This window comes from Engystomops pustulosus, chromosome 1 (genome assembly GCF_040894005.1).
Source record: "Engystomops pustulosus chromosome 1, aEngPut4.maternal, whole genome shotgun sequence".
NCBI classification, from domain to species: Eukaryota; Metazoa; Chordata; class Amphibia; order Anura; family Leptodactylidae; genus Engystomops; species Engystomops pustulosus.
The window spans coordinates 10,813,449-10,837,360 of NC_092411.1; positions in this window are offsets into that span (position 1 = coordinate 10,813,449).

Here is a 23,912-nt window from a genome sequence, read left to right on the forward strand (position 1 = left end):
GTTATCCGGGTGACATTATGCTGTAGTGACGGTGATATTTTTAGTTGCACAGTGTGGAGATGTGCCTCACAGAGATGAAGATATCTGGTGAAAATTCTAAAGTGATACGAAAAAAAAAGGCAGAAGTCGTCCTGCATCTTGAGGTACTGAATCCCACTTTTGAGTCTGATAACTGTAATTACTGACTATCTAGGCCAGTGATGGCGAACCTTTTAGAGACTGAGTGCCCAAACTACAACAAAGACCTGCTTATTTATCGCAAAGTGCCAACACAGAAATTTAATTTGTGATTTATACTCCCTTCTCTGTCACAGTTTTCATTGATACCAGCACCTGAGGACACCAATAAAGCAGAAAATAGTCCCAGGTACAGCTGTCACTTTAATATACCTCTGTGCACAGCAAGTCCTGGGCTGGAAGATACCTGGAGTCATCTCTGGTGATGGCCTGAGTGCCCACAGAAAGGGCTCCGAGTGCCACCTCTGGCACCAGTGCCATAGGTTAGCCATCACTGATCTAGACTATTCCTATAATGTCAGTGCCTAGTCTTCTTATGTGCTGCAGAAAACATACAAAGGAGTTGAAGGGTTAGGCTACATTCACACTGCCGTTGCCCGCCCGTACCGTACCGTAGCGGGCAACGGCAGTGCACGGGGAGAGGAGGAGGAGGTGAGCGCAGCTCACCCCCGGCCCTCTCCATAGGAAGTAATGGCGCACGGCGCCGTACTACGGAGAAAGATAGGACAGGTCCTATTTTTTCCCGGGTACGGAGCGGTACGGTGCCGCACGTGTGCTGCACCATACCGCTCCTGTAGGGCGCCGTGCGCCCATTGCCGTCTATGGAGGACGTATATCGGCCGTATATAAGTCCCCCATATGGCAGTGTGAATGTAGCCTTATAGTTAGTTATTTTTATTGGGAAGTTAGTGCTAAGCAAACTGCAGCCGCCGTGAACTCCTGTGAAATAACGAATATTTCTAGGCAGCGGTATGGTGGGCCCCCAGAATCAATTTCTCTGGTGGGCCCCAGGCACCCCAGTCCGACCCTGAGTACAGGGATAATACACACAGTGATGTCACAGTACAGGGATAAAACACACAGTGATGTCACAGTACAGGGATAATACACACAGTGATGTCACAGTACAGGGATAATACACACAGTGATGTCACAGTACAGAGATAATACACACAGTGATGTCACAGTACAGGGATAATACACACAGTGATGTCACAGTACAGAGATAATACACACAGTGATGTCACAGTACAGGGATAATACACACAGTAATGTCACAGTACAGGGATAATACACACAGTAATGTCACAGTACAGGGATAATACACACAGTGATGTCACAGTACAGGGATAATACACACAGTGATGTCACAGTACAGGGATAATACACACAGTGATGTCACAGTACAGGGATAATACACACAGTGATGTCACAGTACAGAGATAATACACACAGTGATGTCACAGTACAGGGATAATACACACAGTGATGTCACAGTACAGAGATAAAACACACAGTGATGTCACAGTACAGGGATAATACACACAGTGATGTCACAGTACAGGGATAATACACACAGTGATGTCACAGTACAGGGATAAAACACACAGTGATGTCACAGTACAGGGATAATACACACAGTGATGTCACAGTACAGAGATAAAACACACAGTGATGTCACAGTACAGAGATAATACACACAGTGATGTCACAGTACAGAGATAAAACACACAGTGATGTCACAGTACAGAGATAATACACACAGTGATGTCACAGTACAGGGATAATACACACAGTGATGTCACTGTACAGGGATAATACACACAGTGATGTCACAGTACAGGGATAATACACACAGTGATGTCACAGTACAGAGATAATACACACAGTGATGTCACGGTACAGGGATAATACACACAGTGATGTCACAGTACAGGGATAATACACACAGTGATGTCACAGTACAGGGGTAATACACACAGTGATGTCACAGTACAGGGATAAAACACACAGTGATGTCACAGTACAGGGATAATACACACAGTGATGTCACAGTACAGAGATAATTTTATGGTAAAGAGGAACCAAACGTAGTGACATGAGATAAAAAAGAGTGTTAAAATATAAAAAATTGTATTCATTTATTTATTAGAATATGTGCCGCCCATAACCTTTGTCTCCTGGTCTTTTTCCTGATTCTGTTCCAAATGGGAAGGAAACGTTTTTGCACCTTAAAGGGGATGGCCATTTTTTTTAATGTAAGTTGCCTATTTGCCCTTACTGCCTTGTGGATAATCCCTAAGAGATCATCAAGTCATTCAGCAGTCCTGATACTTACTTTTGTGCTGTGTGCAGCCTCATGTTACATGCCTGAGCTCTGCTGAATAGGAGGAGCTGCGTGTGAGAGAACAGAACCCATTTTCTCAATGTATTATCCATCTTGTCTCCACATTCCCTATAACAAAGTCTTGCGAGTGTCATCTGTGTAGACCCTTCCCCTGTCTCAGAGTCTCTTTGTGTATACAACATCCTGTCCCATGAAAGAAACGTGAGACGTAAATGTAAATTCCTTGGGGAAAACCATTCTGCAGACTCAGTGAAGGTTTCTATGACTGTTGGGGGTGTAAGAACCGTCCACTGTGTAAAAATGTGGGATCATCTTGTGCCTGTGTGTTGATGTATTGTTCTCCCAGCAGCTCGCTATACGCAATCTTTTGGACCCACATCACATCAGAAATAGAGACGTATCACGGGTGCTCCTGCGACCCATGTCCCGAGTCGCAGGCACACCCATGCATCCCTCTACCCCAGAGCATTGCAGCATCGGGTCTCCTTACCGGTCCACGTTCCCTTGTTGTCTCTGGTGGCCCGGCGCCCATGTCCCCGTCTCGCATGCATCTGCTTCCTATCTCTTAAAGGGCCAGCGCGCTACTGATCGGCGCTAGCCACTTCTTAATTTACTAAATAGTCGGTCCCTTCCTACATACCCCACCAGATCTTTGTGCTTCTGTGCCATTGAGAAAGCCGTGTTCCTTGCCCCGTGCGTTTAGACTGATTTCCCGTTGTGACCTGGTTCTGTTCCTGACTACCCTTCTCTGCTGCCTGCTCTGACCTTCTACTCCCCTACTGACTCCGATCCCATGCTGCCTGCCCTGACCTTCTACTCCGCTACTGACTGCAATCCTGTGCTGCCTGCCCTGACCTTCTACTCCGCTACTGACTACAATCCTGTGCTGCCTGCCCTGACCTTCTACTCCGCTACTGACTCCGATCCTGTGCTGCCTGTCCTGACCTCCTACTCCGCTACTGACTACAATCCTGTGCTGCCTGTCCTGACCTCTACTCAGCTACTGACTACAATCCTGTGCTGCCTGCCCTGACCTTCTACTCAGCTACTGACTACAATCCTGTGCTGCCTGCCCTGACCTTCTACTCCCCTACTGACTCTGATCCCATGCTGCCTTGCCTGACCTTCTACTCCGCTACTGACTACAATCCTGTGCTGCCTGTCCTGACCTTCTACTCCGCTACTGACTACAATCCTGTGCTGCCTGTCCTGACCTTCTACTCCGCTACTGACTCCGATCCCATGCTGCCTGCCCTGACCTTCTACTCCCCTACTGACTCTGATCCCATGCTGCCTGCCCTGACCTTCTACACCGCCACTGACTCCGATCCCGTACTGCCTGTCCTGATCTCCTGCCTGTCCCCGAGCCACGATTCTGCTTTACGGACAAAGTCACTTCTGTGGAGCGACCTGGCGGTACCGCGCTACACGATGGTCTTCTCGCTTGCAGTGTAGGGTGCCAGTATGCTCCAACTTTGGGAACATGAAGAAGAGACGTGGGATCACATTTCGGTCAGCACAAGCTTGAATGTGATGGAGAGCTTTCCAAGAAGGGCTCAGGCGGTGCTGAAAGCCAAAGCTGGACTTACAAAATACTACCAAAGTCATCCAAATTTAAATGTTTTGGAGTAAAACCATAACAATGCAGTTACACGACAAGAATCTGCATAACTAAGTATATGCTAATTAGCTACAAGTTAACTTTATGTATGAGATAGTAAAGACGATTGTCTATAACTTGATAGTAGCCTCACACTCATACCATCAGTCAGTGTCTACCTGCCTAATCCTATGCACTGTGCATGTTGATAAATGGCTGTCACGGGTGCACCCGGGACCCACATGTCGGGTCCCGGGTGGTACCACACCCCAGCAAGTCCAACCTGCTTTACAATGGGCTCTGGTGAAAACCAGGTAACACTTAGACTCCGCTCCCAGGTGTCGGCTTAGGTCATCGTCTGCGGTGGTCCAGTGGGTTCACTACCCCTGATCCTGACAAGAGTTATGACTCATCCTGCTCCCTCCCCTCTTCCTGTCTCTGTCAGTGAGGACGGGCTGTGAGGGAGAGAGACACAGTGGGAGACGCCCTGAGGATGGTCCAGAGCAGTGAGAGACAGGAAGCTGTGTATATATGCAGGGGGCAGCATGGGGGGAACAGGGGAAGGCTGAAGCTCTCAAAGGAGGCGACAGAGGGAGCGCACTAACTATGCACCCAATAAGGTCCCTTTCACACTTGGGTTGCAGATCACGTCAGAGTCTGATCATTGAGCGATCAGGGTTTGGGCAGTGAAAAACTGACATTTTTCATCAGTTCAATCAGTTTTTGGTCAGAGTTTGCTCAGTGTCTCAGTTTTTCACACGCATTTTCAATGCGCTTTTAATGCGTTTTTCACATGCAGAAAATGGGCGGCGCGTAGATTTTTTTTGTACGCACTTGGGGGCGCGTAGATTTTTGGGCGGAAATCGGAAATATTCGGGTAACAGGTCGGGAAAACGTGAATCGGGCCCTTAGTAAATGACCCCCAATGTGCGTGAAATGGACTCAGGACTGGGCTCTATCTTTTCTATAGCAATTGATGCACTTGCATTGGACTTGCATGTGTCTTTTGATGCATCTCCATAGACTTGTATGGTGTGTATTTCACGCGCAAAAGTAGAGCATGCTGAGATTTAAACGCGCGTTAAAAAGAAATGCAAGTCTGAAAAAACCATTGATTACAATGGGTCAGTGTGCAATGCAAGTTCTGCGTGTCAAAAGCACACGCAGAACACGTGCATGAAAAAACGCAAGTGTGAAAAGGGCCTAAGGCATAGCGGTCCATGTTAGACCGATGTCTAAGGGGTTAAAACCGGGATTGGAGCTTTTCTGATTCCGGGTGTTAGGCCCCTTCCACACGAGCGTTTTTCACGTGCGAGTTCTGTGCGTGCTTTTGACGCGCAGAACTTGCATTGCACTCTGTCCCATTGTTTCCAATGGGCCTTTCCTCATTTGGGTTGTTTTTGACGCGCGTGCTTGCATTTGTTTTGACGCGCGTCAAAATCGCAGCATGCTCTTTTTTTTTCCCGCCCCATTCAAGTCTATGGAGACGCATCAAAAATGCATTGCACTCGCAAGCACTGCAAGTGCAATGCGAGTGCAATGCGTTTTAAATGGATGGGTTGCTAGGTGACATGAATAATTCCCCTGCTCGAGATCGAGATCCAGCATTTAATTAAAAAAACACAGTGAAGAATAGAATAAAAACAGTGACCACAGGATCATTTAAGTGAAAAACACAGTGCAGAACACAGTGCAGAATAGATTACAGATGTTCGGCACATCTGCTTACTTGTCGGGAGATACGCGCGGAACGGTGCGAACAAAATAGCATGTAAAGAACAATATATATGTGTGAAGAACAATATATATGTATGGAAACATCTGCAATGTCTTCTTCACACATATATATTGTTCTTTACATGCTATTTTGTTCGCACCGTTCCGCGCGTATCTCCCGACAAGTAAGCAGATGTGCCGAACATCTGTAATCTATTCTGCACTGTGTTCTGCACTGTGTTTTTCACTTAAATGATCCTGTGGTCACTGTTTTTATTCTATTCTTCACTGTTCTTCACATCTGCTAACTTGTCGGGAGATAATATACGCGCGGAACAGTGAAGAATAGATTGCAGATGTTTCCATACATCTGCAAACTTATCAGAAGTCATTCTTTTTCAATTAAATAACACATTTTATTCCCGAACCATGGTCCCTTTGAAAAAGTCCCATTGACTTAAAAAAACGCGCGTGAAAAACACACCGAAAACGCAAAAAAACTTCTAACAACACGCGCGTGAAAAACGCAAAAACGCTAATGACTCCAAGGAAAAATGGAACAAAAACGCAGCCAAAAACGTCAGTTTTTCACGCAGCGCAGAACTGGCCCAAGCAGGACACAAAGTCCATAGAAAGTCGTTGCATTAAAAGAAGTTCCCTTGATGACTCCCGTGAAAAGTCGATCCCGTGGCCATTAAGGGGTTAAATAAATGAGTTAAAAAAAGTTGGGTTTTTTTTCTAATAATTTTCATATTTCTGATGATATTTTATTTTTATATTTTGTGGAAATCGTTTAATTTTATTTTAATTGGTATTCAGAAAAATGTTTCCCCACGACGAGCAAAGTGGATATTCTACGGCAGGTCATAATTACTAAATAACATCACGTACACAGCGCCCAGGGCGACGCTGACACCTCCCTGACTGACAGGTATTTTATTCTTACTGTCAAAAACACTCAATATCTGATTGTTAAGAATTTGTATTTGCGAAATAAATTTAAAAAAAATATCGAAAACAAAAAAAAAAAAAAATTATTGATTGTAAATCTAAAAAATTTAGATTTTTTTTTATATTTATTTAATTGAAAATCTGCATTGTTTGCAGTAATTTATCATTGAAATTTTTGTTTTCATCTTTTTATTTTTTTTATTTTACATGACATCACTTGATTTATTTTTATTTTAAATTTATATTTCTATATATTAACAATATTTTAATTTATATTTATTTACATTTAATTTATTTCAAATTTGCATCATTACGGTTACGGTCATTTATAAATCTGTATCTAAATTTGTATGGTTCATTTTTTTTTTTTTTTTTACATTTTATACACTTGATGTATTTTTATTTTAAATAAATGTTTATTTATCTTTAATATTTTAATTGACATTTATTTACATTTATTTTATTTCAAATTTGTATCAATGTCTATATTTACATAAAAATAATTTGTAGAAATTTGTATTTATTTCAATTTGAAATGTCTATTGTTTATATTTAGTCTTATTTGAAATTAATATATTGTCAATAGTTACTTTTATGTCAATCGCAATTCAAAATTTTGGTTAAATTTGAACTTCCTCCATCAAATATTTAATATTAATATATTTTCAATATTTACTTTTTTTTCAATGGGAATTAATAATTTTGGTAAAATTTGAACTTCCTCCATCCAATGTTTAATATTAATATATTTTCAATATTTACATTTATTTCAATGGGAATTACAAATTTTGGTCAAATTTGAACTTCCCCCATCAAATATTTAATATTAATATATTTTTAATATTTTACTTTTTTTTCAATGGGAATTAAAAATTTGGGTAAAATTTGAGCTTCCTCCATCAAATATTTAATATGAATATATTTTCAATATTTACATTTTTTTCAATGGGAATTAATAATTTTGGTAAAATTTGAGCTTCCTCCATCAAATATTTAATATGAACATATTTTCAATATTTACTTTTTTTTCCAATGGGAATTAATAATTTTGGTAAAATTCGAACTTCCCCCATCAAATATTTAATATTAATATATTTTCAATATTTACTTTTTTTCAATGGGAATTAAAAATTGTCTTAAAATTTTAACTTCCTCCATCCAATATTTAATATTAATACATTTTCAATATATTACTTTTATTTTAATGGGAAGTAAAAATTTTGGTAAAATTCGAACTTCCCCCATCCATTATTTAATATTAATATATTTTCAATATTTACTTTTATTATTTGGGTAAATTTTGAACTTCCTCTAGCAAATATTTAAAAGGCAAAAAAAAAAAAAAAAATTAAAAAATTCCTGCTCTCCCTGTTTGCCTACTGGAGCCCTGTAACTAGTTAATGTAGTTGCAATAAAAGGAGCTGAAAGTGAGGGAGTAATTAAGTGGCTGACGTACAGAAGTAACCGTTTGGAGAGATTGACTAAATTGCCCATTCATTAGCGGCTCGGCATGAGAGAAGAATCACAAATAGACAACAGAGCCCGCAGTAATTCAATCTAACCTTGTACTTACAGAAGACAATAAGATAATGAACAGAAAAATTACCCGGCACATATTGCATTTTGTAGTAGGGGGGGTGGGGGGGGGGTCGGAAACGGGTGTCATTGGGAGAGGATTGGCACATGCAATGTTAATGGCCCCGCTCAAGCTGAGCAAACATTTCCACAACACAATCATAGTCTTCACTTCCACGGCCTCTGGGGAGGTGAGATGAGGCAGGATCGGGGGGGAAGGGGAGAAAAAAAAAATGTAATTTATAACGCGTCTGCGGGAATAGAATTTATCATTGGATCTGCTCACCGATGCTCAATTGATATGTACTTGATTTCAAACAACAGCCCCCAGGCGTCCGCCGGGACCATTTTTTAGTATTTTACGCTTGGATATATCTGTTTAACTCGCCATTTACCAGAACAATGGCTGATGACAGCGTGAACAAGTCACTCCAGGAAAAAAAAAAATAAAAAATTCTCTTGGCTTGGGAAAAAAAAAGCCACACATTTTATTTGTCCCGAAATTTATTAATATATAAAATGCTATTATTAAATTAATTTCTATAATAAGAGTAAAAATAATAGACTGCAAGTAAAATATTTATCATGTTTTAGTTGTTTTTTTTTTAAATTTTCAATATTTTCGGATATCTCATTTCAATATGTAATTTTAAAAATCTTTTCAATATTTTCGGATATCTATTTTCAATATGTAATTTGAATATATAATTTTTAAAAATCTTTTCAATGTTTTCGGATATGTATTTTCAATATGCAATTTGAATATATAATATATTTTTGATACATAATTCGGGTATATTATTTTAGATATTTTCGGATATATAATTTGTAAACAAATTCAAACTATATGTTTGACTTTTTTTATTTTTTTTTTGCATTTTTGAGTGCATAAACATTTTATTCGGAATTTTTTTTTTAAAGACATGTTGAAGATTTACTTACCCGGTCCATTCGCAATCCAGCGGCGCGTTCTCTGCGGTGGATTCGGGTCCGGCTGGGATTCACTAAGGTAGTTCCTCTGACGTCCACCAGGTGTCGCTGCTGCGCTGAAGTCCGCCGAGGCCCGCCGAAATGCACTCAAGTTCACCGGCCTATTGTGGGTGCAGGTAAGCGCGTGTCAAGTGACACTTTTTAAAAAAAAATACGGCGGTTTTTCCGAATCCATATGGTTTTCGTACGGCCACGCCCCCCGATTTCCGTCGTGTGCATGCCCGCGCCGATGCGCCACAATCCGATCACGTGTGCCAAAATCCCGGGGCAATTCAGGGAAAATCGGCGCAAATCGGAAATTTTCGGATAACCCTTTGGAAAAACGCGATTCGGGCCCTTAGTAAATGACCCCCACAGTGACACGTTTATTATACAATATTGTTACACACCTAATATAATTATAACATACAAACAAATTTTACCAGCTCACCATTACTGAAATATTTTTTGGATATCTATTTAGAATATATAGGGGGATATTAATCATAGTCTTTTAGACTGTTTTGAGCGTCTTTTAGTGCAAAAATATGGCGCATCTCGTTAATTAGGCGCATTTATGCACCATTTTCTGGCGCACGGCAAAGTCCGGCACTTAGTGGTTTTGAGTCTCTGCGCCTTATCTGACATAGTGATTGCGTCCTATACAGATGTTTGCACCGGATCTATCACAAAAGTGCGCCTAAAAAGGCACAAAATAGGCGCAGAAAATGCATCTACTCTGAGCAGCTGCACTTCCAAAAAAAAATCACTTTTCATTACTAAAAACATAATTTTTAGGTTCCAAAATGAAGAATTCCCTCTATGCAACATGGAAAATACTTCGGAGCAGTTTTAAAATGTAAAATTCCCCAGTAAAGACTTCATCATTGTCTATAGGATCATCTCTGGGAGTGATTATTGTCTTATTGTACAGATCTGAGAATATTATCAGACGCCATTTACTGTACATTATAATAAAAAAGGAAAAGACTCATTTCAGCAAGAATTTTTTTTTTTTGACATCTCTGTAACTTTTAGTCCCTGCAGTTACATCACAATGATACTTTATGTGCAGAGATGAAGCCCTGAACGTTCTGTCACATTTTCTCAGTCTCCTTTCATTATTGCTCACAAATGAGATCTAACAATTTGAGATAAATTTGGCGCTAATTTAGGCGCAAATGAATCGGACATGCGACAAATCCAAAGTGCATTTACTAAGGCAGAACCAGATCCATCATAGATCAGGAGCCAAAAAGAAGAGCAAACCAGGCGCAAAAACAGGCGAACCTGAGACCCACTATGATTAATGTCCCCCAGGGTGTTCTGTGGGAGGAGCTCCCCAAGCTGATTAGCATAATTTGTGTAACTCTATTATGCTTTAATCGAGGCGTCTAGAGGTATAGTAAAAGAAGTCTGGAGGATCTTCTTAGTAGGACACATCTACCCTTGGTCAAACTGATGGTAGAAGTAGGGCAGCATGGTGGCTGAGCGAGTAGCACTTCTGCCTTGCAGCGCTGTGGTCCTGGGTTCGAATCCCAACCAGCTCAACATCTGCAAAGAGTTTGTATGTTCTCTCTGTGTTTGTGTGGGTTTACTCCGGGTCCTCTGTTTCCTCCCACACTTCAAAACATACTGGTAGGTTGATTAGATTGTGAGCCCCATTGGGGACAGGGACTGCTTTGCCGTGCTTTGTGCAGCGCTGCGTAATCTGTGTGCGCTATATAAATAAAGAATTATTATTATGTCCTTTAATATTAACATTTATAGAAGGAAACTAAAATAATATTACAATGGTAAGACTTAGACCCCCAAATCATGCTAGACCTATGGTCAGTGTAATCAGGGTCTGAACATATTTGGGTTCTTTGCCCAAAACGTTTACGTTTACGTTAGTTTTTTTGTGTATTTAGTGTAATCCCTGTTTCTTTATGGAAACTGTCAATAAGTTGATGTAGATGTAGCTCTGATACCTCTATATTAAACTCTGAACACATTGGGGGTCATTTACTAAGGGCCCGATTCGCGTTTTCCCGACGTGTTACCCGGATATTTCCGATTTGCGCCAATTTTCGCTGAATTCCCCCGTGATTTTGGCGCATGCGAGCGGATTGTGGCGCATCGGCGCTGGCATGCACGCGACGGATATCGGGGGCGTGGCCAAACGAAAACCCGACGGATTCGGAAAAACCGCCGCATTTAAAAAAAATAATTGGTCGCACGCGCCATACTTACATGCACCAGGAAGAGATGAGTGAACTCCGACGCAACTCGGCAGACCTCGGCGCAGCAGCGACACCTGGTGGACATCGGGCGCAGGACCTTCATGAATCGCCGGAAGTCCCGAACGCTCGTCGGAGAAGCCGCCGCTGGAATGCGAATGGACCGGGTAAGTAAATGTGCCCCATTGTGATTGGATCATTGGATTATTAGCATCCGGCTGCTCGAATTCCCATCGATCGCGGGAATGGACTCCCATGTCGAATATGAGATTGAGGGTTCCATTCTCACTAATTGAAGTGTCACGTTGAGTGCATGTCCTGCCGCTCCATTCAATACTGTAGGAGCATTGAAAATTGCTGAGTACAGCTACCGGGTATCTCTAGCACTCCAGAACGCATGTTCAGTCTGCCACATTACTCATTTAGTGAGTGGAATTTAGGGTCCGCTGTTCTCGTGATCTCCTGAGGTTTATTCTCGTGATCAGTTGGGGACTGAGCGGCCGGAACCTTAATCAGATTGTTATCCTCGATCCTTGGAGGCTGAGCTGTTCCAGCAGTGCAGGAGCCCAGCATTTAGGTATAGCCATGTGCCGGCCTCAATGGCCAAGGAAGGTGTTAACTATACGGATCAATGCATCTAAATAAGTGAAAACAAAATGTTTATGTTTTAAAATGTAGAATAAAAATAAAATTTAAAGGAAACCTACCATTTGATTTGGTGCAGTATGAAGCAAACATACCTTGAGACTGCTGTAGCTACACTGATGCAGGATCATATCTTGCTTAATCCCTGAGCTGAGTGGTTTTGCTGAAAAAACAAATATAACATTCAGGACCTTGGGAAAGCTGGGTCAGCATGGCTGCCAAAATAAACACATTAGACACAGCGCTTGTAATTACAAATGGAGGTGAGTCAAGACATGACTAATCAACCTGAGTTGGATCACTCATACACAGCAGCTGGGGGATGGTGCAGCAATTGATTATTCTGTCTGGCAGGGAGAAAAGTGATTGCATCATCCTCTCCTGCAGAGAAAAATTCTCCTGCTATGAGAAGTGTGGAGGCAGCCATAGAAGCAACAGAGCTTCATTATCATAATGTTATATCTGTTTTATCAGCAAAAGCACTCAGCTCAGGGATTAACCAAGATATGATCCTGCATCAGTGTAGCTACAGCAGTCTCAAGGTATGTTTGCTTCATAATGCATCAAATCACATGGTAGGTTTCCTTTAAAATTCCCGTTATTACAAAAAAAAAAAAATTATGTTAAAAGCTTTAACCCCAAAATTAATGATCTCACATATTTGGTATCAGTCTGTTCCTAACACCCAGACCTTGAAATCTATTGTTTAACCTGCCAAGTGAACAATTAAAAAAAAGAGTAAATTGTGTAAAAATGTCTCCAAAAAAAGTTTAGGAGAAAGTGATCACAGAATGGCACTTACCCCTGAACGGAACCAATGAAAATGACAACTGTCATGCAAATAGGAAAGAAATCCTCAGGTAGCTCAGTTGGTGGAAAAATTTAAAAAAAAGTTTAAGAAGATGGCAGTGCAAAAAACGTTATTTAAAGGTAATAGTTATTTATCAAGTCAACAAAAAAGTCAAGTCAAGAAAAAAAAGGCAAAACTCCGGCAAAACGCCGGCCGCGCAAACTATGACGTCAGCCACCATAATGTCCGCCGGCCGGGGGGGCGCCGGTGACTTTTGGAGGGGTGTTAATGGAAGTGTGCCTGAGGATCGGGGTGGGCCTACCCTGCACCTGTGTGCTAGCTACAGCCAGTGCCCAGCCGGGCCTTCGGTAGAGTTCTCCACCAGTGCAGCCAGTTGCCAGATTTTACAGGAGGCCGGTGCCTCATGAAGTATCTGGCATGGCGTAGGGACAGAATCCAGCAGTGTATGATAAATACCCGTCCCTTTATGGTCAATTTCATTGAATAATCCTAAGAAAAGCAGTGGAGTCAAGAGATACAAATGGCCATTAAAGAGGATGTTCTTGTTTATACCTCAATAATCTATCCTTTTTATAGATAGGTGCGAACCACAATATACATTGGCCTTCAGGACCAAAAGGAACATCGAGAACATAGAGAATCAAGTCCATCAACTTGAATAAGGAGCTGGTCTTCTATCTCTGTGTTGCTTCTAGCAGTGGAAACATCTGAAGACCTAGGAGTAGGGACATATATGGATAGGTCATCCGTATATACAATCCAGAAACCTCTTTTAGGGGTGACATAAATAAGTATCCAACCAATCCTCCAAGACATGAAGACCTGCCATGCCCTATACAGTTGGGAAGTTGTTTGGGTGCTTAGTCCTTAGTTGGAGAATCACTTGGCTCCTCTATAGGGGGGGGGGTTGAATTTTTTAAGTTTTATTTATTATTATTTGTATACATTTAAATTATCCAATCATAACTTACAGGCCCCGGAGGAGGACCCGGAGTTCTCCACATATTCATCTGAAGATCCTGACCTGGTGTGTAGAGTCTTTCTATTCCTGTACGGCCGGGTGACGGGGGGGGGGGGGACTCTTACCCTAGAACTCATGAAAGCTAATCAGATTGATCCCGCAGTGTAAATCCACTCTGAATTACAGCCGGGAACATAGATTTTATAAGGGCTCAAACATTTTATCCTTTTTGACAGATAACTGCACCCAAATATCATTGATGTATGACCTATTGGCCGCGCTCTTATTGCTTGGCTCGTCTCGTCTGTCCACCTGGACTGGATCGGTCATAAACTGGGATGAACCCCATTGAGACTTCATAGTGACCAAATACCAAAGAACAAGATCCATATGCAACAAGGAAGGTGGAATAAACAAATTCCATGGACAGATATGAACATGGCTGGAGTTGCTTTTAGGCACTTGAGCACTTGTGGTTAGGGCATCCAGTTTTAGAGGGGGGGGGTGTCCTCAGGAGAAAGGATTTTTTTTTAAATTTTATCCTTGATCTGATTACAGCCACAGTATATCGTAAACTATAGGATTGGCGGCCCAGTAGCATAGTACATACATAGTACATAATACATAGGGGTGGGAACATAGAGCATGAGGCCTAAGAGATATTTTTTTTCTTAATCTGCTTTGTTAGCGCTGACCAAATATCATAATCATTACTTAGAAACTAACAAATCTTGATCATTATATACGTTATGGCCTTGTTAAGAGAGTTCTGAAAGAGCTGACAGACTGACCCCATAAAGGGCAGAAAACACTAACACCTACAATTGGTCTGATCTAATTGGGGAGAGGGTCTAATACAGATGCAGTAAATTTATAATATGCAACAACACAGAAATATTGCAGTATATTGTATCAATGATCAGAACCCCTAGGGTTAAAGTACCCTAGGGGGCTATACATTTTTTTTTTAAAGATTTAACAAAATGCAGACACGGTCCTAACATATCCAGCACATTCCCAATGAATAGAAACAAAGAAATATTGCAGTATATTGTATCAAAGATCAGACGTCCTCGGGCACCTAAAAATATGAAATACAAGCTTGGGGAAATGTAGAAAACTTAACTTTTAATGCATAAAATGTTAAAAAGGAAAAATCCAATAGTAGTAGAGTATAATGTGATACTATTATGATGTACAGGCGGTCCCCTACTTAAGGACACCCGACTTATAGACAACCCATAGTTACAGACAGACCCCTCTGACCTCTTGTGACCTCTCTGGATGTTACTATAGTCCCAGGCTGCAATGATCAGCTGTAAGGTGTCTGTAATGAAGATTTATGGATAATCCTTGGTCCCATTACAGCAAAAAATATTTAAACTCCAATTGTCACTGGGGCAAAAATTTTTTTAGTCTGGATCTACAATTATAAAATATACAGTTTCGACTTACATACAAATTCAACTTAAGAACAAACCTCCGGACCCTATCTTGTATGTAACCCGGGGACTGCCTGGCTCAAGGGCCACAGTTACAAAGTGTTAAGGGTCAGAGACGCAGGTATAAAGGTACGATCACTCTAGACCTTGGCATAACACGACATAACGGGTAAATATGGATGTGGAAATGATAGGAAAAAAAACTTACCAATAGTTGAACACGAAATCCAGGGGAAACTGAGAGTGGTACACCCTGAAAAATGTCACCTTATGTTGTCGTGACTTGTAGACAGTAGAGACAGAGAAGGATGAGTTGTAGACAGGTGAGGCTGTCGTGATGGGTAGAGTAGGATAAATTCGTGCTCCCTGGGACTAATGACACCTTAGCTAATGGAAAGTTCTAGTAGACCCTATGACTCAACTCAGGGCCCAAGCCCTAATTAGTTGTCCCCCGACAGAAACCTATCCCGGCACAAAAAAACGCTCTGTTAAAGACCTAACCGGGTCAATGTCCCATGGTGGTTACATATGAGGAGGTCTCGACACGGCAGGTTTCGCCCATGTGGGCTCATCAGGGGATGCCACAAAAACCAATTAACGTTGTTGTGGGGAGATGAATAATCCTACATATCTAGGTATAGATGATAACAGGACAGTGTAGGGATAGCCCACATGGGCGATCCATGCCATGGACCTCCTCATATGTAACCACCAATATGGGACATTAACCAGGTTAGGTCTGTCACAGGGTCTTTTTTGTGCAGGGATAGGTTCCTGTTCGGGCGGCAGATAATTAAGGTTTCAGGCCTGAGTTGAGGCATATAGGGACTTTCTACTAGGACTTTCCATTACTTAGGGCAGTGGTGGCGAACTTATGGCACAGGTGCCAGAGGTGGCACTCAGAGCCATTTCTGTGGGCATTCAGACCATCGCCATGGGGAAAAGTTCACCAAATAGGACCAAATCTTCCTGCAGTCCCAGGCAACTTAAGCGACACTTCACTGGCTGTTTGGAACTCCGGGAAAAGTGAGAAGGTGTGGACAGAACTGCATTATCTCTGGAGATCATCCTGCTGGACCCACCATTCTTCCTCTACAGAGAGACCCTAGAGAGAAGCTATAATGAGAGTCTCATTTGCTCTCCTTCTTTCAACTGTATTGGTGGCCTCAGGCGGCCGATACGATTGAAAGATGTGGAAGAACAGGCAGCAATAAGTTACTGCTTAAAATGCCATGTTGGCACTTCACGGGAAAATAAGTGGATTTTGGTTGAAGTTTGGGCACTCTGTCTCCAAAAGGTTCGCCATCACTGACCTAGGGTGTAGTAGGGACCGTCTCCTGAGTCCCAAGGAGCACGACTTTACCCTACTCCACTCTCTTTTTCAGGGTGTACTTCTCTCCTGTTTCCCCTGGGTTTCGTTGGGTTCAACTATTGGTAAGCATTTCCCTTCATTTCCACATCCATCTATATACGTTATGTCATGGGTGTGCCAAAGCCTAGAGCAGTGATCGCGAACCTATGGCAAAGGGTGCCAGATGTGGCACTCGGAGCCCTTTTTTGTGGGCACCCAGCACAGAATTTATCAAATAGGACTCAAGGCTTCCTCCTGCAGTCCAAGACAGCCCAGGGCGCGCCCATCGCTCAGCGCTATTTTCAAGTGACACCTACTTGGCTGCCAGGACTACAGGAGGAGCGAGAAGGTGCGGCCAGAGATGGTTCTCTCTGGAGCTCCTGCTTTGAGTCCCCTGATTCTTCCTCTTCAGGAGACCCTGGAGGGAAGCTACAATCCAAATGTCTCCTGCTTTCTATTGTATTGGTGTCCTTGGGACATAGGTCATGGCCATAAGTTTTGAGAATGACACAAATATTATATTGCCCTCTGGTTTGTCAGATGTTTTTATCGCATACAGAAATACTTAAGGCTCGGTGCTGCCCCCTCTGGACAAATATAGAAATATAATATCAGAACGGCGATTTTAGAATGTGCCCTTATTTCGTTAACTCAACTCTTGTCCCCCACTAGCTGTTACAACCCAAAGAGGCTCAATTATACGGAGCGTGCACACAATCAATGAAAAGCTTGACCTGTCATGATCATGGGTGATCTCTCTCCTCTCTATATACTGTACATCATAGTGGTATCACATTTACCCTCCACTACTATTTCATGTTAATTTTTGAAAATTTTGTGCATTAAAAGTTACGTTTTATACACTTCACCGACCTTGTACTCCAAATTCCCAATAATAAAGGTAAAATAGGTTGGGGGGGGGGAACATTCTCCCTTTCTTTATCTTGTTGTATTTTTCACCTAAAAAAAATAGTAAAAAATGTCTAATTTTGGTATCAAACTGGCCCAAAGATTAAAGGGGATGTATCATTTGGACCGCATAGTGAAAGCCATAAATACATAACCCTTAAAGGGGTTGGCCACTTTACTTCATGTTTTTTGTAATGTGTGTGTGTGTGGGGGATTATATTAGGAAATTTACCAATTTACATCTATTAATAGTTCTGTTCCGCATTCTTGATATTACTAGCAAACGAAGGAGAAAAAAGTGTCAGCTCACCAAGACACATGATGCAATTCACTCTGTGGAACTGTCCATCAAGAATGCCTTTAACCCTTCCCGACGTGCGGCGTAATAGTACGGTGGATGACGGGTGCACGGAGAGGGCTCACGGGCTGAGCCATACTGGCAGTATATGGTAGGATCGATCAGACAACCTAGGGTTAAAGTACCGTAGGGCGTCCGAAAAACAGTAAAAATAAAAATAAAAGTTAAAAAAAATGATAATAAAAAAACCTAAAAATTCAAATCACCCCCCGTTCCCTAGAACTGATATAAATATTAATAAACAGTAAAAAACATTAACACATTAGGTATCGACGCATCTGAAATTTCCTGATCTATAAAAATATAATAACTGTTTTTCACTGCATTTATACCCGTAACTGAAAATAGCGCTCAAATTGGAAAATGCCACTTTTTTGCCATTTTGAAAAATATAAAAAAATTCTATAAAAAGTTTTAAAACAACATCAAAATTCGCACAAAATGACGCCACCCACAGCTCCGTACACCAAAGTATGAAAAAGCCATGAAGATGGCAAAATTAAAAAAAAAAATTTTTGGAGGTTTTAATTTTTGTAAATGTATGAAAACATTATAAAATCTATACATATTTGTTATCCCCGTGATCACACCGACCCAAAGAATAAAGTAGACATGTCATTTGGTACGCACAGTGAAAGCTGTAAAATCCAAGCCCACAAGAAAACGGAGCAAATGCTTTTTTCACCAATTTTACTGCATTTAGATTTTTTTCCCTGCTTCCCAGTACATGGCATGGAATATTAAATACCATCACTATGAAGTGCAAATTGTACAACCACTGCTTGTGCAATGTCAGGACTCGGGACTTTTGCAAAAAGTCTCATAAAAAGTCTCCTGCTGGTGGATGTGCTGAGACTTTTTATGCATTTTGAGACTTTTTTTGGGACTTTTTGAAAAACAAATCCCAGGCAGAAAATAGACCATAAGAACATTTATTAACTCCTTGATGCTCTGCGCCGTAGCTTCATACACAGGTGGGGGCTATTAACTCCTCCGCTTTGCCGGCGGCATTTAAAAGACGGCGGCGTGTGGGCAACCCGAGGTTGCATGGTTTCTGCAGTTTCGTTACAATGAGCCAGTGGCAGTATATGGTAGGAACGATCAGACCATGTAGGGTTAATGTACCCTAGAGGGTCTAAAAAACAGTAAAAAAAAGTTTCAAAAAAGTTTTAAAAATAATAAAAAAAAGTTAAAAAACTAAAAGTTCAAATCACCTCCCTTTCCCTAGAACTGATATAAAACGTAATAAACAGTAAAAATCACAGACACATTAGGTATCGCCACGGCCCAAAATACCCGATCTATCAAACTATAGTAACAATTATTGCCGGCGGTGAACCACATAACGGAAAATAGCGCCCAAATGAAACGCAACTTTTACAACATTTTAAATCACATAAAAAATGGAATAAAAAGTGACCAACGTGTCGCACAGACCATAAAATGATATCAATGAAAACATTGGCTCATTTCGCATAAAATGACACCTAACACAGCTCCGTGCACCAAAGTATGAAAAACCCAAGAAATCGGTCAGCACAGCCAAATATCGCCAAGAAAAGCCTTGTGCAATAAATTCCAATATGACACAAAAACCAAAGCAATGCACAAAAAGTTGGCCAACAATCACAAAAATGAACATGTATGAAAATTAAATAGTTTTATTAATGTTTAAAGACAGACACAAAACAGACATACATCTAAAACCATCTAAAAAAGATATTGTACAAGAGAGTACATGAGCCGAGACCCTGGTGTGGGCTCCCATCGTTCATGAACAAGCGACACATCACTAATGTATTGCAAGTGAAAGTCAAGTGTCTGTAACGATAATGGACACTGTCATCCCTTATGTTCAGTTGTATCACCATTTACTTACCATCCATTATCTTTTTGTAACAGAGGTAAATAAACGCAAAGCTAAACCGTAGTGTGAACTGAGCCTAAGAAGTGCTGGATTTGAAAAGTTTACCATAGACTGCGTAGTGGCTCATTTTACAATTGGGTGTCCTTTATGCCATCCCCGTAGCCAATGGACACATCTGGGCACTACCACGGCCGTGGTTGGGTTTGGGCAACTTGACGCTTGAGCATCTAAAACTCACCCCAATCCAAAACTACAGAGACTTACCTATAGAGGGTGCAGAGGGGTAAATTGCACCCAGGTTTAGTGCTGAAGCGCACCCATAGGCCTCTCTTACACATAATTCGATGCCTGAATAATAAAAGGCACATGGTAATTGGAGGCCTCTTCCATATTCAATGTTGGACTGACCCACTAGAGTACCAGAGGACGGGATGGCCCAGATTCTAACCCATTACTGAACCCCTGGATAGCAAAGGACAGGAAGGACAATCTGATTTGCAGGCTACTGGGGTCTATTTCCCGGGGGTTAATGAAGGTGGGCCAAAGAATAATTTAATCTGATGGGCCCAAGGAATCTGAGTCCAACGCTGACCACATCCCATACTTTTTGGGTAATTTCGAGTAATTTTTGGTGCATTTTATCATTCTATGAGCAGGGACATAATTGTCCAACCCAAGGGAGATGAGAATCAATAGAAGGCACTAGGCAGGACAATGGGGCTTATTTACTAAGGGTGGGCGGATCACACTTTTGTCGGATTTTCGATGTGTTCAGTATTTGCGTGGCTGTGATCGGATTGTGGCACAGCTGCACTGGCTTCCATGCGACAGAAATCGGGGGCGGGGCGTCGGACGATCCGACTGATTCGGACTGAGTGCGGGATTTAAGATTCAAATTGTGTCCCATTCAATGCACTTACATGCACCAGGAAGAAGAAGGTGAACTCCAGGGACCTGAGCGGGTAAGTGACACATGCAGGATCGGGTGCACGATCGTAGTGAATCGCGGCACAGGGCTTTATACACGGACTATGCACTTACATGCACCAGGAAGAAGAAGGTGAACTCCGGGGAGCTGAGCGGGGAAGTGACACATGCAGGATATCGGACACACGATCTTAGTGACTCCCCGCACAGCGCATTATACACGGACAATGCATTACATGCATCAGGAAGAAGAAGGTGAACTCCGGCGGACCTGAGCAGGGAAGTGCAGGATATGCAGGATATCGGGTGCACGATCTTAGTGAATCGCGGCACAGTGCATTCTGGTCGGGCAATGCACTTCCAGGGATCGCACAGGACGGGTAAGTAAATGTGCCCCAATATTTCACTACGACCCACTACAAATGTGATTGTGATAAAAAAAATTTTAACTGTATATTTTCGTACAAGACAAAGCGAATATGAAATAAAGAAGCCCTATACTCTGAAACTGTGGCGCTAGAGCGCAGTCCGGAGCTGTAAGAAGGGAAGGAACCTTTGTGGCTCGGTAGGTATACATATGTATGTCACACAGATAAAACAAGGATACATAATGACAAATAAGAAGAAAGCAGCCATTACTTTGCAAATAGTTCTGCAACTGATGTCGCCATAAAACATTTGCATTAATGTTCCAACATGGGACCATCAAAAAAAACAAGAGAATTCGATTATTCTTGCAGATGTTTTTATCACCAACATATTTCCACCACATAAATGTAGAAATACAGAATAAGGCAGATGTGCTCATTTAGAGGAAAGACATCTAAACTTTCATAGTATCGCAAATGAAAAAGCCATTTGGGCACTAAGTTCATCTTTACATAACGTTGCGTCTGAGGAAATGAGCAGCGGGTAGGAGGAGCGGGATAATACACAGTGTGACTAGATGTGTTATATCGCTCGCTCCCGGGCATTCTTGTAACTGTAGAGGTGACCTTTCTTGGGGTTGGAAGTTTAAAGCACTAATTACAATGTTTGCTGCTTGAAAAAGTTTACTCTTCTGCTGTTCAATTATGGGATTGTGTCCTATTAGGGTAGGGGCTATACATTGCGGCAATGCATAGTGCCTGAGCATTAGGGTAGTGCCTGAGCATTAGGGGTAGTGGCTATACATTGCGGCAATGCATAGTGCCTGAGCATTAGGGTAGTGCCTGAGCATTAGGGGTAGTGGCTATACATTGCGGCAATGCATAGTGCCTGAGCATTAGGGTAGTGCCTGAGCATTAGGGGTAGTGGCTATACATTGCGGCAATGCATAGTGCCTGAGCATTAGGGTAGTGCCTGAGCATTAGGGGTAGTGGCTATACATTGCGGCAATGCATAGTGCCTGAGCATTAGGGTAGTGCCTGAGCATTAGGGGTAGTGGCTATACATTGCGGCAATGCATAGTGCCTGAGCATTAGGGTAGTGCCTGAGCATTAGGGGTAGTGGCTATACATTGCGGCAATACATAGTGCCTGAGCATTAGGGTAGTGCCTGAGCATTAGGGGTAGTGGCTATACATTGCGGCAATGCATAGTGCCTGAGCATTAGGGTAGTGCCTGAGCATTAGGGGTAGTGGCTATACATTGCGGCAATGCATAGTGCCTGAGCATTAGGGTAGTGCCTGAGCGTTAGGGGTAGTGGCAATACATTGCGGCAATGCATAGTGCCTGAGCATTAGGGTAGTGCCTGAGCGTTAGGGGTAGTGGCTATACATTGCGGCAATGCATAGTGCCTGAGCATTAGGGTAGTGTCTGAGCGTTAGGGGTAGTGGCTATACATTGCGGCAATGCATAGTGCCTGAGCATTAGGGTAGTGCCTGAGCGTTAGGGGTAGTGGCTATACATTGCAACATACTGCTAGCATTTGAATGCTGCTGGTGGCTTTGATTGGCTGCAGCAGGTAAGTAACCATAGACCACTCACACCCAGGCAGAGGTATCAAACAGAAGAAGCCTGTCTCAGGAATCTGTAGATGGAAAGAGGTAAGTACCCAATTTTCTCTCCTCCCCCTGCTCCTCTTGGTCAATCTGGTTGGTTTTATAGGTAAACTGGAAAACCCCTTTAAACTTTCAAACCTTTCTTGAAGACTCTTCCACTACAGAACACTGGGGCAGATTTACTTACCTGATCCTGTCGCGATCCCGCGGTGCGTTGTCCGACGAGGATTCGGGTCTGCCGCGATTCACTAAGATTGTGCGCCCGAGTTCCTGCATCCGTCGCTTCTGTGCCGAGGTCCGCCGGAGTTCACCTTCTTCCTGGTGCTTGTAAGTGCATGTCGTCGACACAATTCTTAATGATAAATCTTGCACGTTGTGCGAATCCGTCGGGTTGTCCAACAACCATGCCCCCCCCCCCCATTTCTGTCCCTTGAAAGTCAGCACCGATACGCCAAAATCCGATCGCGTGCTCCAAAATCCCGGGGGAATTCAGCGCAAAACGGAAATTGGTGGGAAACCCGACGAAAATGCGCTCCGTGGACCCTTAGTAAATGAGCCCCATTTTGTCCTATCTTCTATATAAGAATGGAGGTGTACCTGTACCGGATGCAGTCACTAGGGAGCATGTAGTATATTTGGAAAGTGCCGGATGCTGGGTTCTAGGGGTCCATCATTAAAGCCTTAGCATCTCCTGTGCGGCACGTATTGTTCTTTTGATTGGAGAAGCTTTTTAAATTGCAAATACCTGGAAAACATTAAGAAGTAACAGGATTGTTTTCGATTACCAGCAATTTCTTAACTTGTGCAATTTGCCAGGGATGGTTCCCGGTCTTGTTAAAGTGATCTAAATGTTAATATGTCAAGTGTTTTCAATTCCTTTTAACTGGGACTGATTCATGTGTAAGGAATCGGAGACTCCGAAGTAATAAGATGCATCTAGAAGTGAAGGCAGCGCGCTTCTCCCAACCAAGAAGACTCCGTGTGGAACAAACGCGTCCATGTTTATCCGCAAAATTTTATCTCTCTTTATAGATAAAAATTATATACAGTGGAAATTCCTTTATTTACAAGACTTAAAGGGTTTTTCTACCATTCGTTCCTCCCCCAAAAAATTACTCCTTACACAACTCTGTACGCCAAAGTGTAAAACGCATGTTACGGATGTCAGAAAATAGGATAAAAATAAATCTTCTGAAAGATATTAAAACAAATTTATGTAATTTTGTATCTTCTTTTTTTCTAACTTTATTTTTATTGGATTT